General features: G+C 51.1%; 1 long non-coding RNA gene across 1 annotated transcript; it reads left to right on the forward strand.

Annotated features, from left to right (window-relative positions):
- The first annotated feature begins 9,605 nt into the window (after positions 1-9,605).
- Positions 9,606-12,645, forward strand: LOC311625790. Its single transcript, XR_014795566.1, has 4 exons — positions 9,606-9,677; positions 9,778-9,894; positions 10,391-10,461; positions 11,858-12,645. It is a non-coding gene; the product is annotated as an uncharacterized lncRNA (long non-coding RNA).
- The last annotated feature ends 578 nt before the right edge of the window (positions 12,646-13,223 follow it).

Raw genomic sequence — 13,223 nt, forward strand, 5'->3', positions numbered from 1 at the left:
TGGTCATGGCCTCCATGAAGGCTGCGAAGTTGGTTAGCAGGGGGCTCTGTTGCTGCTTCAGCTTTCGGGCCCACTCGAGGGCCGCGTCTGCGAGGTGCCCGATGACGAACCTCACTCGCCGGCGGTCGTTGTAGAACCTTCTTGGGTAGCCTTGTATGACCATGTGGCAGTGCACAAGGAACTCTGGGAAATCTCTCCGATCGCCGGAGAAGATGGGCGGCTCTGGCACGCTGCCCATCCTGATCGCTTTCATCAGGATATCGATTGCTATTTTTTGCTGCTCTTTGAGGTCTTGCATCCAGAAGTACATGGAGGTGAAGGAGCTGACCCCGCTTCTTAATTCCGATTCCTCGGACTCCCCCTCCTCCTCCTCCTCTTCCTCCTCCTCGTCATCACTTAGGTCAGTGTCGTCTTCGTCGTCGTCATCGTCGTCATCGTCGTCTTCTTCTTCCTCTTCCTCCTCCTCTTCCTCCTCCTCTTCCTCCTCCTCTTCCTCCTCCTCTTCCTCTTCCTCTTCCTCTTCCTCTTCCTCTTCCTCTTCCTCTTCCTCTTCCTCTTCCTCTTCCTCTTCCTCTTCTTCTTCTTCTTCTTCTTCTTCTTCTTCTTCTTCTTCTTCTTCTTCTTCGTCCGGCTCTCCCTCATTGACCAATGCTTCTTCCATCTCACCAGGCACCTCACCGTTGGGATCCCCCTCTTCCTGACCGGAAGCCTTGCATGACTCCTCCAGGTCTTGGAGTAGGTCATTGGGTGGATCCTCTATTTCATTATGTCGGCCACTGGATGGCTCCTCCATGTCTTGGAGGAGGTCAATGGGCAGCTCTCCCATTTCCTGGGCTGGGCCTTGAGCCAGCCCCCCCGCCGCCTCTGGTGCTCCGCCTTCTCTCTCCATGGTGGTGTTGGATGAGCCCTCAGAGGACTCCATTTGTTTTGATGATGGATTCTTACGCTCCATCATCGTCTCAAATGAGTCTTCAGAGGGTTCCATCATTTCGTCGGATGAAAAGGAGTGTTCTCTGAAGACTGGTAAGGTGGTGATGCGTCCAGTCAGTGACTGGGATCGCAGAGATCAGAACCTGGTGGGGGTAGGGAGAGGGGCAGGAAAGGCACTGGGTTAGGGTCTCAAGAGGTCATGGTCAGGTTCCCCAGGGCAAAGGGAATCTCCTACCCATTAGAACAGAGGGAACCTGGGGAAGCCGTCGGGTCCCTTCTGTGGTACCCGCGGGGAGAGAATAGGGAATATGTGTCAACCCTTGACCTTGCCTACTCTCTCCCAGGCTTCCTCTGCCTATCTTGCCTGCCTGCTTCCCAACAGCTGTGAGACATTCACAGCCCATAAATTTGGTGGGGTGATGGGCAGGCACCTGGCAGAACACACCGGCCGCTTCATTCCACGCTGGCACCCGTGTCTGGTCAATGCTCCTTCCCTCCGTGGTCACCCGAAAGGCACTGAGCTCACATGTCAGTGCTGTCCAAAGCCAGCGCTGCAAGCCAAGTGCTCCGGAGCAAGCTTGGCCTTGGTGTGAGACTCTAGCAGGAACGCCTGCCATTTAACAAGTTCGGGGGAAGAGGAGAAAATAGGCCCTTGGCCACTCTCCTGTCAGCTGGCGCAACTGCCCCAAATAGCTTTATTTCCTTCCCTAAATTCAAAGTAGAAATTGTGTGTTGGGGGTGGGTGGGCGCTGGATATAGAGCTCTGAATTCTGGGTTTTATTTTGCCCATAAATATTCAGAAAACAACGAGGAGGTGCCAGAGATTTGCACATTGCCATGTGATTTTAATTCGGAATTTTTTTTTTTTGTGGATAATTTCTCTTCCCCTCTTTCATCAACTTGCAGTGCTGAGTTTTCCTCGACTCAGAGCTGTTGAGGAAACTTGCCAGTCATCTCCCCAACCCGCCTAAAACCCCACTTTCCCTGGATTGCCCTCTCTGTCAGTGGGGTCCAGGAACTTCCAAAATTTGGCCTTAGTTCCACACATGCAAAGCGGATTGACTTGATCTGCCCCCTCCCCCCTCCCAGTCTTACAGGGGAGGGCTGACCCCTTCACTGTAGCAGACATACCCTCTCTGCTGCTAACTGGTCTTCCCCTAACATATGGGCGTATCCAGTTGAGTTGTGATATTGAGTGAGGAGTAGAGGTGGGAGGTATATTGGACATCTGATGGTCTTGGAGAGGACTTTTGAAAATTTGGTCATGGTGTATTTGTGGACCAAGACTGAATTTAAAGGGATTTTTTTGGTGGGATTTTGCACATTTCTTCTCTGTGGGGCACAGCAAACTGAGTTCTAGCCACTCAATAGGTTAGCTCTTTATTGTGTGACACCTTGTCTTACTTCTTGGTTTCCTCCATTAAAAACAAACATTCATGCTCTTCTGTAAAACTTTTTATTGCCTAACATCCAAATTATCCAGTGAGATACAAAATTTTGATCTGCTGTTTCTCGAAATTAAGTAAATCGTTATTAGCATGCCAGTAAATATGATCCCACAGGATCTCTGATGAAAACTTTTGTTGTTTATTTACTGTCTACATTATTAAGTCCAAATCTTTTTGCATAAAATTCCCAACACATAAATTCCCAAGAAGCATTTTCTGGCTAAAATTTTAAGGCCATAGAATAATAGAAAATTCTGATCATACTATTTCTCAAGGTATATATTACATTTTTTTTTAGCATAAAATCTCATCCCCACCTTCCTCATCATCACCATCTCTATCACCATCAACATCTCCATCACCATAAGCATCTCCATCATAGCAACATACACAGTATACCTTGCATAAATTAACTTATTTTCTCTATATAAAAAATCCTATAAGCTATGTGTATTCTAAAATTCCAAGTCTCTGGTATAAAGTTCTAATTGAAATACTAAATTTGACTAATTCACCTAATTTTCTATTAGGAATAAAAATCTCAGTATGTCTCTTAAGACCCATAAAACCCTGTTTTGGCTAAAGTTTTAAATTTAAAAATTCAAATTGGCTAAAATATGAAAGTTAAAATATAAAACCTCAACATCTCACTAAAAACACTTAAAACTATTCATTGGCTATTATTTCAAATAAAAAAAAATGATTTAAATTGCCGGGACCAGTTTGGCTCAATGGATAGAGTGTCGGCTTGGGGACTGAAGGGTCCCGGGTTCGATTACGGTCAAGGGCATGTACCTTGGTTGCGGGCATATCCCCATTAGGGGGTGTGCAAGAGGCAGCTGATCGATGACTCTCATCGATGTTTCTAACTCTCTATCTCTCTCCCTTCCTCTCTGTATAAAATCAATAAAATATATTTAAAAAAATTATTTTAAAAAAATTGATAAAAGTTAAAATCTCATATGTCTTAAAACCATTGGCTAATATGAATTTAAATTGATTAAAATTTAAAATCTCAATGTTTCCTATTATTAATATTAAAATTATAATATTAAAAATTTTAATTGATTAAAATTTTAGTATATCTAAGTCCTTAAAACTCTATTAGCTAAAATTAAAGCTCCTTAGCAAAATGATTTAAAAATTAGATATATACTCCTCTTTAACATAAAATCTACAATTATTAATATATTTACAAATTTGAGGATATAATTGATTAAGGCCTTCAACTTTCTTATCCTCAACCTAAAATCTAATATCCTCAGCATGTCATAAAAAAAATCTCATTTTAATAATCCTCTTAATATCAAAGCTTAAACTTTTAACAAGATGCATAAAAGTTATCTCATAACTTCTCTATTTAAAGGTTGCAAATGTTCTTTTTTCACTGCTTATAAAATATGAAGTTTCAATCACTTGCCATAAAATAAAATTTTTTACCACGTAATTTATTTGCAATCTGACGGATATAGAACCCAAAATCTTACCTAACTACTTCTTAAACTCATTATTGACTTCATTCCAAACTTCTAAGCATGATGCAAAAATTTGACCATGTCATTTCTCAAAATAGAAGGTAATACTCCCTTGCAAGTTCCTTTAATTTGGCCCTGTAACTTCTGTAAAAGCCTGTAATATTCTTAATCACCTTTAAGACAATAGCTGAACTCCTTAGAATACAATACACATTTAATTTTATAATTTCTAGGCACACTGCTCTTATCAAACACAGAAATTTCGCCATGTCCTTCTTTAAGATTGCTTCATGGCCCCAATCCAAATTCCCTACGAGGCACAAGAATGCAGTCCTGTCATTCTTCCAAGAAGTGTCTAAACCTCTTTGCATGCTATGGGAATTCAGTCATATGACCCTCGCATGAGCCCCCACCCATGACTTGCTGTGCATGGTACAGCTCCTCATCATGAGCTACTAAGTGGATGCACTCGTGCCAAAGTGCGCCTCCTCTGAGCTGTCCATGCTCATTTATTATCTGGTTCATCAGATCCAGACACCTTAGCATAAAAGTTGTTTTGCCAGCGAATTCCCCTGGAGACAGAACTCTTATCAGTCACTCCTTAAAACATTCTATTGGCTACCATCCAGTGCCTCTGCATGAAGGGTTCAAAAATGAGATCTTACTCCTCCTTGAAATGAAATGCTCAAATAAATGCCTTCAACTCTCACATGAAATCTCATCTCCTTGGCGAGTTATAAAAATATGATCATATTATCTTTATCATAAAAATCTACTTTTGTAGCTCTGCTGAAATGCATAAGGTTGATCGTGTAACTCGATTTGAAACTTTTCAAGGTTTCTTCATTGCCTTGTAACATAAAGTCCCAACTACTTAACATAAAATGCAACGTTTTACCATGTAATGTATCTTCAGGCTGGTCTATAAAAACACCGAAATCTCACCCCGTCATTCTTTCCAAGCCTTTATTGGCTTAAATCCAAACTGATTAGCATGATATAAAAATTCGATCTTGTCATCCCTTAAAATAAAATTCACACTTCCTCGCACAGTGTATAAAATCTGATCCTGGGACTCTGCCTTACACTCACATACTCCCTCTCTCCGTTGTGGAATTATGGAATAAAAGGCCAAGTTCTTAGCATAAAATGTGAATTTTATTTTATCATTTCACTGCATACTGTTTATCAAATACAAAAAAAATAAAATCACGATGTCCCTCTCTTAGAACTTTATTGGCTAAAATCGAATTTCTAGGCGTGTGGAAGAATCTAATCATGTCAGAGCTTGGAAATAAATTCCAAATCCTTTTGCATACTCCCGATGCTGGCCATGGGAGTTCCCTATGGAAATCTCTCAGCTTTGGGGCCAACATCAATCAAACTTTCTTGGCATGTTCCCTAAGTCAGACCTCAGCATCCCCTCGACCCATGAAGCCCAAATGTTTTTAGCATGATGCCTGCATTTGTGGCTGTTCCTTTCCACGCTACAATTTTCAATGTTTCCCCGTTGCCTAGAATGTCAGAGTCTGAAGCCATTAGCCTTAAAAATACATCTTATCCTGTTTATCTGCAGACTTATCTCCCACCGGCAAAATCCTCACCGTCACATTTCTTAAAACCCTTTGGCAGGAACCCAGACTCTGTAGTATGATTTAAAGGTTTGATTCTGTCAACTTCTCAAAAGCAAGCCCAGGTTTCTTCCCTCCAAACCCCCAAATCTATCCATGAAAGCCCTGCTTAAAATCTCTTCACGTGTCTCCATCACTGACAAAATACCTGGACATCTTAGCACGATACCGATTTATGGTGGCATTCTCGGCTTAAAACCTTCCCTATTTCATGTCCCCAGCACAAAACCCGAAGGCCTGAGCGCGCAGGGAAAATGGCACCGAGTGTTTGTTAAGCTGAAAACTCCTTCACGTTGCTCTTCATTAGTTAGGACACCAAGCCTGCGCGTTAGCCCCCCGGTCCTCCTCCCCTTTCCTAGGAAGACTTGGTTCCCTACTTCTTGCCCCCAAACAAGCCTCCATTTTACTGCCTCCGGGTCCTTTTATCTGTTTAAGCGGGTATCTCTGCGCACAGTTCCATAATTCGCACAGCGGCGTGTCCTGGTGCTTTTTCCTAGGACGGCCGCTGGGTCCTGGGGGTAACGAAGTGGAGGCAGCCTCGCCTGGCGGGACATCTGTCCCCGGCACGGAGGTGGGACCGCGCCCTGGCAGGGACATACCACGCTGGAGGTGAGCGTGGGCTTTTGGGGGACCAGGCATGGAGGTCTCCCTCCTGCCCTTGGTGAGCGTATCCTTTTGGGGTTCTCTGGGCCCAGCTGTCCATCCTTGGGTGAGTGTTTGGGCCTTCATTACAGAAAGTGGGGGTTCCCCAGCCTCTCACCCATCCCTCCATGCCCACAGCTGCCCTTGCCCCTTCTCTGGCCTCTCAGTGTCTCATCTCGGTTGAAGTCTCAAGCCGTAGGACGATTTAAAAAAAATAATCTACTTGATCTGGAAAATTCCCATTTCATACCCCCTTCCCAAGTCAGGATGGAGTGCACCTGGTTTGGGGTCTTTGAGCCAGACCCCCTGCCCCGGTACCCACAGACAGACACCCCAGCCTCACCACCGGCCGCGCCCGGAGCCTTCTTGTCGAGGACAGCTCCCTGCTTGCCTCTGAGCGAGTGGCCCATGGGGTTGGGCGGCCAACGTGTGTCTATGAAGGGTTGGGTCTGCGGGGGGGGGGGGGGGGGGGGGGGGGGGGGGCAGTCCCTCAGCAAATACCTCTGCCTGTCAGCTCACTTGTACAGTAAAGGAAATCTGATTTTAAAAATAGAGCTTGGAAGAGGAGATGGGAGGATATTCAGGAGCAGGGTTGAGCCCGGGGTGAGCGCGGGGGGCGGGGGAATTAGGGGAGAGGTGAGGACACGGGGCGGGGGGAGGGCGGAGGCCCAGTTGCTGCGGGGAAGGTAGACATGGTGTATGTGAGGGCGGAGAGAGGACTCCCTGTTCCCTGCTCCCCTGTTCTGGCCTCTTTCACCCCCGCCTTCACTGGGGACCCTGGCGCTCTGGGCTCCCGGGATGGGGGTCAGGGCCAGCACCAGGTGACCCTGTCAGCCTCTGGGACAGCCTCAGAGCCGTCTGGGTTTGAAGGACCAGGGCTGTGGTCACTCCTCATGTAGCGTCCTTGTTGGGAGTGGGCACAGAGAGCCAGTGGTGGCTCCCTGGACTGTGGCCTCTACGGGGGGCTGCTGGGCTGGCACAACTCACATTGGGGTGCCTCCCTTCCAGCCCCTGGCTTGTGGCTGGAGACCACTGGGCCTGAGAGATGAGAAAGCTCCCAGGCTCCCCTCCCTCCCCCTGGGGTTGTGAATGTCAGGCCCCCTTGTGCCTCGGACTTCATTGGGGAAACTGAGTCCCTGGAAGGGCATCACTGTGAGTTCTGGCAGAGCTGGGGTTGCCCCCAGGGCCTCTCTTCCAACCCCAAACCGGGCTGGGTTGGGGAGCTTCTTGGAAAGGGTCCCCGAAGCCCCTCACCACCCCTCAAGGTGAAGGGCAATGCCCTGTACCCAGCCGTGGTTCTGCAGCCAAATCCCTGCCCCCTTCCCCCCTCGGTGATTGGCAGGTCCAGGGGGTAGCTGGATCACTCTCCCCAGAATAACCCTGGGAGGGGGAGAGGATCGCCCGAGGGAGGGGCTGGGAGAGGGTCACGGAGAGAGCTGCCCAAACCGGACGGGCCAATGAGCGGCTCTCGAAGCCGCTCTTGCCTTTCAAGGCAAGTGGGCAGGGGAAGGAGCCAGCCAGCTGCCAGCTGGGCCCCACGCCCGCTCTCTGGGTGACCGTTCCTCCTGGGCCCTCAGTTTCCCTGGATCTGCTAGGGGGGCGGGATGGTGGTCTCCTCCTTTTGTTCCTGTCACTTTGGGGTCCTGAGAGGTGTTCTGGGGTGCCCCTGGGGAGCTTTGGTGAGGGGAGGGGTTTGGCAGAGCAGGCGGAACTCTGGGGCCGTGCCCGCGCTGCCTCAATCCTTAGAAACAGGGGTCCCTTCTATTTAGTTACAGCCCCCCAGAACCGAAGCCACTGCTGAGAGCACCGGCGGGGCGGTTTCCTCCCGCGGGAAGGGTTTCGGTGGAATCTGGTGGCCTCTCTGGTGGCCAGGAGCGGCGGGCTAGGAGCAGGGCGCCCGCGGGAGGCGCGGAGGCCAGGCTCGGGGTCCTCGTGTACAAACAGAGGGGGGCACCCTGTGCCGGGGGAGATGGGATCAGTTAGGGCCTGTTCCACCATTAGGCCTCCCGTGTCCCCACTCGGCGAACATCTGCTGTAAAGGCAGCGGCCGGGAATCGGAGAGCCTTTTCCCACGTGTGCCCTAATTATTTCACCAGTCCCCCCTGACAGGGAGCGATCCGAGTCCAGGGGGCAAAGCTACTATTGAACCCCGGTGCTAAGAGGCTGCTGATGAGGCTGGGGGGGCGGGCTGTGCAGATGCAGGAGGCACGTGATGTCCAGACAGAAGTAATTCGATTTTTCGTTAAAACGAATGCTTCTCGAGTGCCTGCCAGGTGCCAGACAGGATCCTCACCTCCCAGCCCATGCCTGACTGCCTCCCTTAGACGGCGGCGTGCTCCCCGTTTTCCAGCATTCAATTCGGGGGGGGGGGGGGTCAGCAGGCCCAGTTCAGGAAGGAAGAGGCAAGGGCAGCATTCAAACCCAGGCTTTCCTCTCTCCCCTGATGGCGGAGATGAGTGGTGGCCATTTGGGGACCTCAGCAGGTCCTCGGGGCCAGAGAGGGCTAGTTTATTCCACGGTCACCGTGACCAGCCTTGTAGTCCAATGGGAGACCGGACCAGAGGAGTGGGGGGTCTCAGAGTCTGCCTGTGTCTTGCCGAAAAGCACATGGGGCCATTCCCAATTCATTTTGGCTAATTTGGTCATTCCCAATTCATTTTGGCTAATTTGGTGGAGGGAGAGGACAGCTGGCCCAGGACCTGCTGATTATAGCCGCCCGAGTATTTGAACAGAGATGCTGAGTACCACAGGCGCCCTTTAACCTTCCTTCCTGATGGCCGGCCCACCCCTTTACGCGCCCCCCCCCCACCCCGGCTCCCCCCAGGCCCCGGGGGGAGGTCAGCATGGGACCTCTGGCCCGCGTCTTACCTTTGATGCGAGTAGTCACAAGTCAGTGGAAGGGCTCCCGTCGGGTGGACAGGAACCGAGCTTCTTTCTAGAAAGTTACGGGATAAATGAATGTCTTTAATGTGCAAGTCCGGGCTGTGTGGCCAGCATGCATTTCCCACAGGACAGCCTTCACATGTGTACGTGGAGCTGTTCTCACGTGACTGTATCACGGCCCTCCTTCCCCCCCCCACGTTTGGCTGCATTTGGGTCTCTCCGTGGGTTTGCCTGAGTGCTCACTATGTGGCGGGCGTCGTTCCCCTGCCCGCCCCCATATGTTTTTATTGATTTTAGAGAGAGAGGAAGAGAGAGGGGTAGATAGAAAACATCTATCTCTTTAGCTGCCTCCTGCACGCCCCCTACTGGGGATTGCGTCTGTAACCTGGGCATGTGCCCTGACTGGGTTCATGGGTTGACGCTCAACCACCTGTATCCTGGGGGACCCTCATAGTGTTTTGCCCAGCCTCCCTCAGCACACAGTAGGGCTGCTGTTAGCAGTGGGGCTGGAGGAGGGGGAGGAGCGGGAGGAGGGGGAGGCGGGGACAGGTGGGCTGCGTCCTGGCTGGACCCATGAGTAATTTCTCTTTCCTCCCAGGTGGCCAGAGGCAAGGCGGTGGCTTTCTCCCAGGAAGGGAGCAGATGCCTGGCCTGGGAACGAATCTCAGGTCTGTGAAGGACTTATTTGTTTCTGATTTATATATTTGAACAATTTGTAAATATGTGAACCCTTCAGAATGGAACTAATTCGAGCCTTTGGTTCCACAGCCCAGGCTCGCTGCCCCCTGGAGGGCAGCGAGTCGGTCGGTGGGTTCCTGAGGCCAGGGGGTGGCACACCCGCCCAGACGGTGCCAGGACCTCCTACACCGAGCTCCCAGCAGACAGGTATGCCTGCCCACCCTGTGACACAGACAGTCTTCCCGGGGAGAGAGGGGCCTAGAGGAGGTGGGGACTCTGTAGTCATAAAATAATATGTTAAAACACCCAGAATCCTGCAGTTCCTCTGCCTGTCGCAGGTAATCGAGGGAGGAGTTAAAAATCTCTCACTTTGATATGAAAAGGTGCTGACAACTGTGATTGGGGCTCGTGGGGCCTGCCCAGGGGCAGAGAGGGCATGATCCCCTGGGAGGAGGGCGTGACCTTGAACCAGTGACTATAGGTCCCCCTCCTCCTGCTTCAAGTGTTGCCTTGCTGCCTTAAAGGAAATAACACGAAAGGCTTGGCACGCAGTAGGCACTTCCTTTGGGTGGATCTGTCCCCTCACTGTCCCTCTGACAGCCCTTCTCATGTGGCCAGAGGGAAGACAGGGGAATGGGGATGGGGAGGGTGGGCCCGGGACCCCAGGGACTTCTCTTACATCAACTAACAACGTTACTGACAGCTGCCTAGGTTTCCGCAGGAGGAGTGGGCCGCCGTCACGGCGAATTGCCCCCGTGTCTGCAGGTGGCACAGGTAACTTCCATCTGGGTATGGCCTTTTGTTTTTATTTACTGTAAATATTTTTGCATCTGAAAAATGATTTCAGACACTGGGCGATCCTCTCCCGGAATAAAATGCTGTGTAACAGGCAGCAGAGCCCCCCGTGTGGGAAGGCGACAGAGCTGGTTCGCCTGCACTCCCATTTCTTTTGCACAAAGTCAAGGTAAAAAAGCAGGCTGTGCTGGACAGAGGGGAAGAAAGTTCTAGAAGGCCCCCATCTGTGTAAGGAGGAGGGACTCTGCCGGACGAACCCATTCGTTGCTATGTGCAGAGGCAGGAGGGTGGAGGCTCATTTGGGTTTAAAGCCGGCTTAGTGCTGTGTCCTTGGGGTCCTGGGGCCTCAGCCTATGCCTTTATCTGCAGATGGCAGTGGGTGCATGCAGCCCCCTGCTTGAGCCAGCTGAGGGGGTGCCATGTCCTACAGCGGACACGAAGGGGGCACAGATCTGCAAGGCTGGCCCCTTCCATGAAACTGAGCCGCTAGAAATACCCGTGTCCTTCAACCACGTCCCCTCGGGGCAGCCCGGGGAGGAAAGACGGCAGCTGCGCCTTCTGCACGGGGCCCGGGCTGTCGGGGGACCCAGCAAGGCCGGCGCTGTGCCAGCAAGCCATTCGGCTGTTGACGCATGTGAGCTGCGTTTTTGCCGCTCCCCGGAGGCCCATGTCCCCTTCTCCCCGGCCGATCTCAGGTCACATTCATGTCCCAGCTAGCTAATCCCGAGGACACGGCCAGGGCATTAGCTTTCAGGGCCTCTTAAAGACCGCGAGGGAAAAGGCGCCCCCCGATGGGTGCCTGGCAGACACCCGCTGGCGGCTCTGGGGGGCCGGGGGCCTGGCGGGGGGAGCACAGCCCGGGGCGGGCGCACACCTGCTGGCCTCCTGTCACGGACATGCCACTCAGAGGCTCCCGCTCTGGCTTCAGAGCGTGGGACCCTCGAAAAGGGATGATCTTTGGGATAAAGTGAACCCCTGTGTCTGCAGAGCTTGTTTTTTTATTTTGGGGGGGAATACATGACCACTTCTGCTCCATCCGCCAAAACGTCCTCCCTTTTGTATTTTAAAATAAACCCCTCGCAAAAAAGAAAGAAAAAAAAGCGTATTTTAATTACGGAGAAATGCATGGATAATGAACACGCCCGTTAACTGAAAATGAACGTTCCCGCAAAAGCAAACGCCAGCCCCAAGCTCTCCCTCCACCCCAGCTCCCCCCCACCCCCTCCCCTTCACTGCCGCTGTGGCGGGCTTCAGGGTTATGGTTGCAGATATGTTTCCGTATTTGCATATGGATAGGCATTGAACCCTGAAGTGCAAGCTTTTCTTTATTTTTCTGCATTAACTATATCGCCCCGCGCGTTTCCTTCCCGCGCAGCTCGTTTTTCTTCACCCGGGAACCTGCTCGGGGATGATAAAGATCGACGCCATTCCGCAGAGCAACCCGGGGGCTCCCCGGAGCCGCGCACCGGAGTTTATTTAACCGCCTCCCCGCTGCCACGAACGCGCGCTCCGTCCTCGCCCCGTGGGGATGGCGAGGGGAGGCAGGTGTGAGTAATTGCTAATGTCTGGATTTGGGGGAGTGGGCTCCCAAGCGTTTATGGCATTATTAAAGATGAATATATGAATGCATACATTAGCATAAAGCAGGGACATGCCCCGACCGGTGATGAGAAAGTGTTTATGAACAAAGGATCATGATGAATCCTGGCCCGCACAAAACACCAGGGTCCATTAGGGGACAATGGGTCTGGCTCTTTCATGCCTTTTAAAAGCTGTTTAATATTCCGGGGTATGTACGCACCACGGCTGAGCGGACTCTCCTGTCGAAAAATCCCAGCCGTGTTTGCATTGGTGTGTGTGTTCATGTGTGTGTTCGTGTGTGTGCATGTGTGTATTTGTGTGTGTGCATGTGTGTATTTGTGTGTGTGCATGTGTGTGTGTGTGTGTGTGTGTGTGTGCGCGCATGCACAATAGCTTTGGTCCACGTCCCCATCGTTGGGGGTGGCCGACAGGATCGTGGGTGCTTGTTAGAATAGATGAGGAAATAAACAAACGTGAATGCATAAAATGTAAGCTTCCCTGGCAGAGATGAATGAGGGCAGATCAGGAACCGAGGCTTTAATTAATGTGATTCCGCTCATCTGCAGCCCGCACAGAAAAACCTCCGTGGGTCCCGCTCTGAGCCGTTCTGTTCTGTGGCCAATGACCCTGCGGGGAGCTCTGCTGCTGCTGCGGCTCAATCTGTAAACACGGGTCCTTCCCCCGAGCTCTGAGGTGGGATCGCCGGGCTAAACAGTTTGCAAAGTTTATTTTCACCGAGTGGTCTTTTCTGAAATGCCATTTTGACCTTATCACTGTTTTGCTTTAAATCCTCCATCTGACTTCCCGGAGCTTCTGGGACGTGGTCCAAGAGCCTCGCCTGGCACGTACGACCTATAGGGTCTGGCTGGAAGCTCCCTAGCCCCGTGCCCTCCCCCTGTTGCCCCCTTTTCCCCCCGTTGCCCCTGGGCTTGCTGCTGCAGCCCCCCAAGCTACCTGACCCTCTCCATGCCAGACCAAATGTATTCAAAAGTCCAGCAAAGTGTGGTCCCCGGGATTGTAATGCCTCATTGATGGGTCGTCCCAGCCCCAGACAGTGTTTTGCATTTTTCTGGGATTCAGGAAACTGGCTACATGTTAATGAGGCCCTCTCCTTTGTTCCTGCCCAAGGCCGGCGGCCCCTGCCTCGCCTGCATCTGACG

The sequence above is a fragment of the Pipistrellus hanaki genome (genome assembly GCF_964339955.1).
Source record: "Pipistrellus hanaki genome assembly, chromosome: 1".
Lineage (NCBI taxonomy): Eukaryota > Metazoa > Chordata > Mammalia > Chiroptera > Vespertilionidae > Pipistrellus > Pipistrellus hanaki.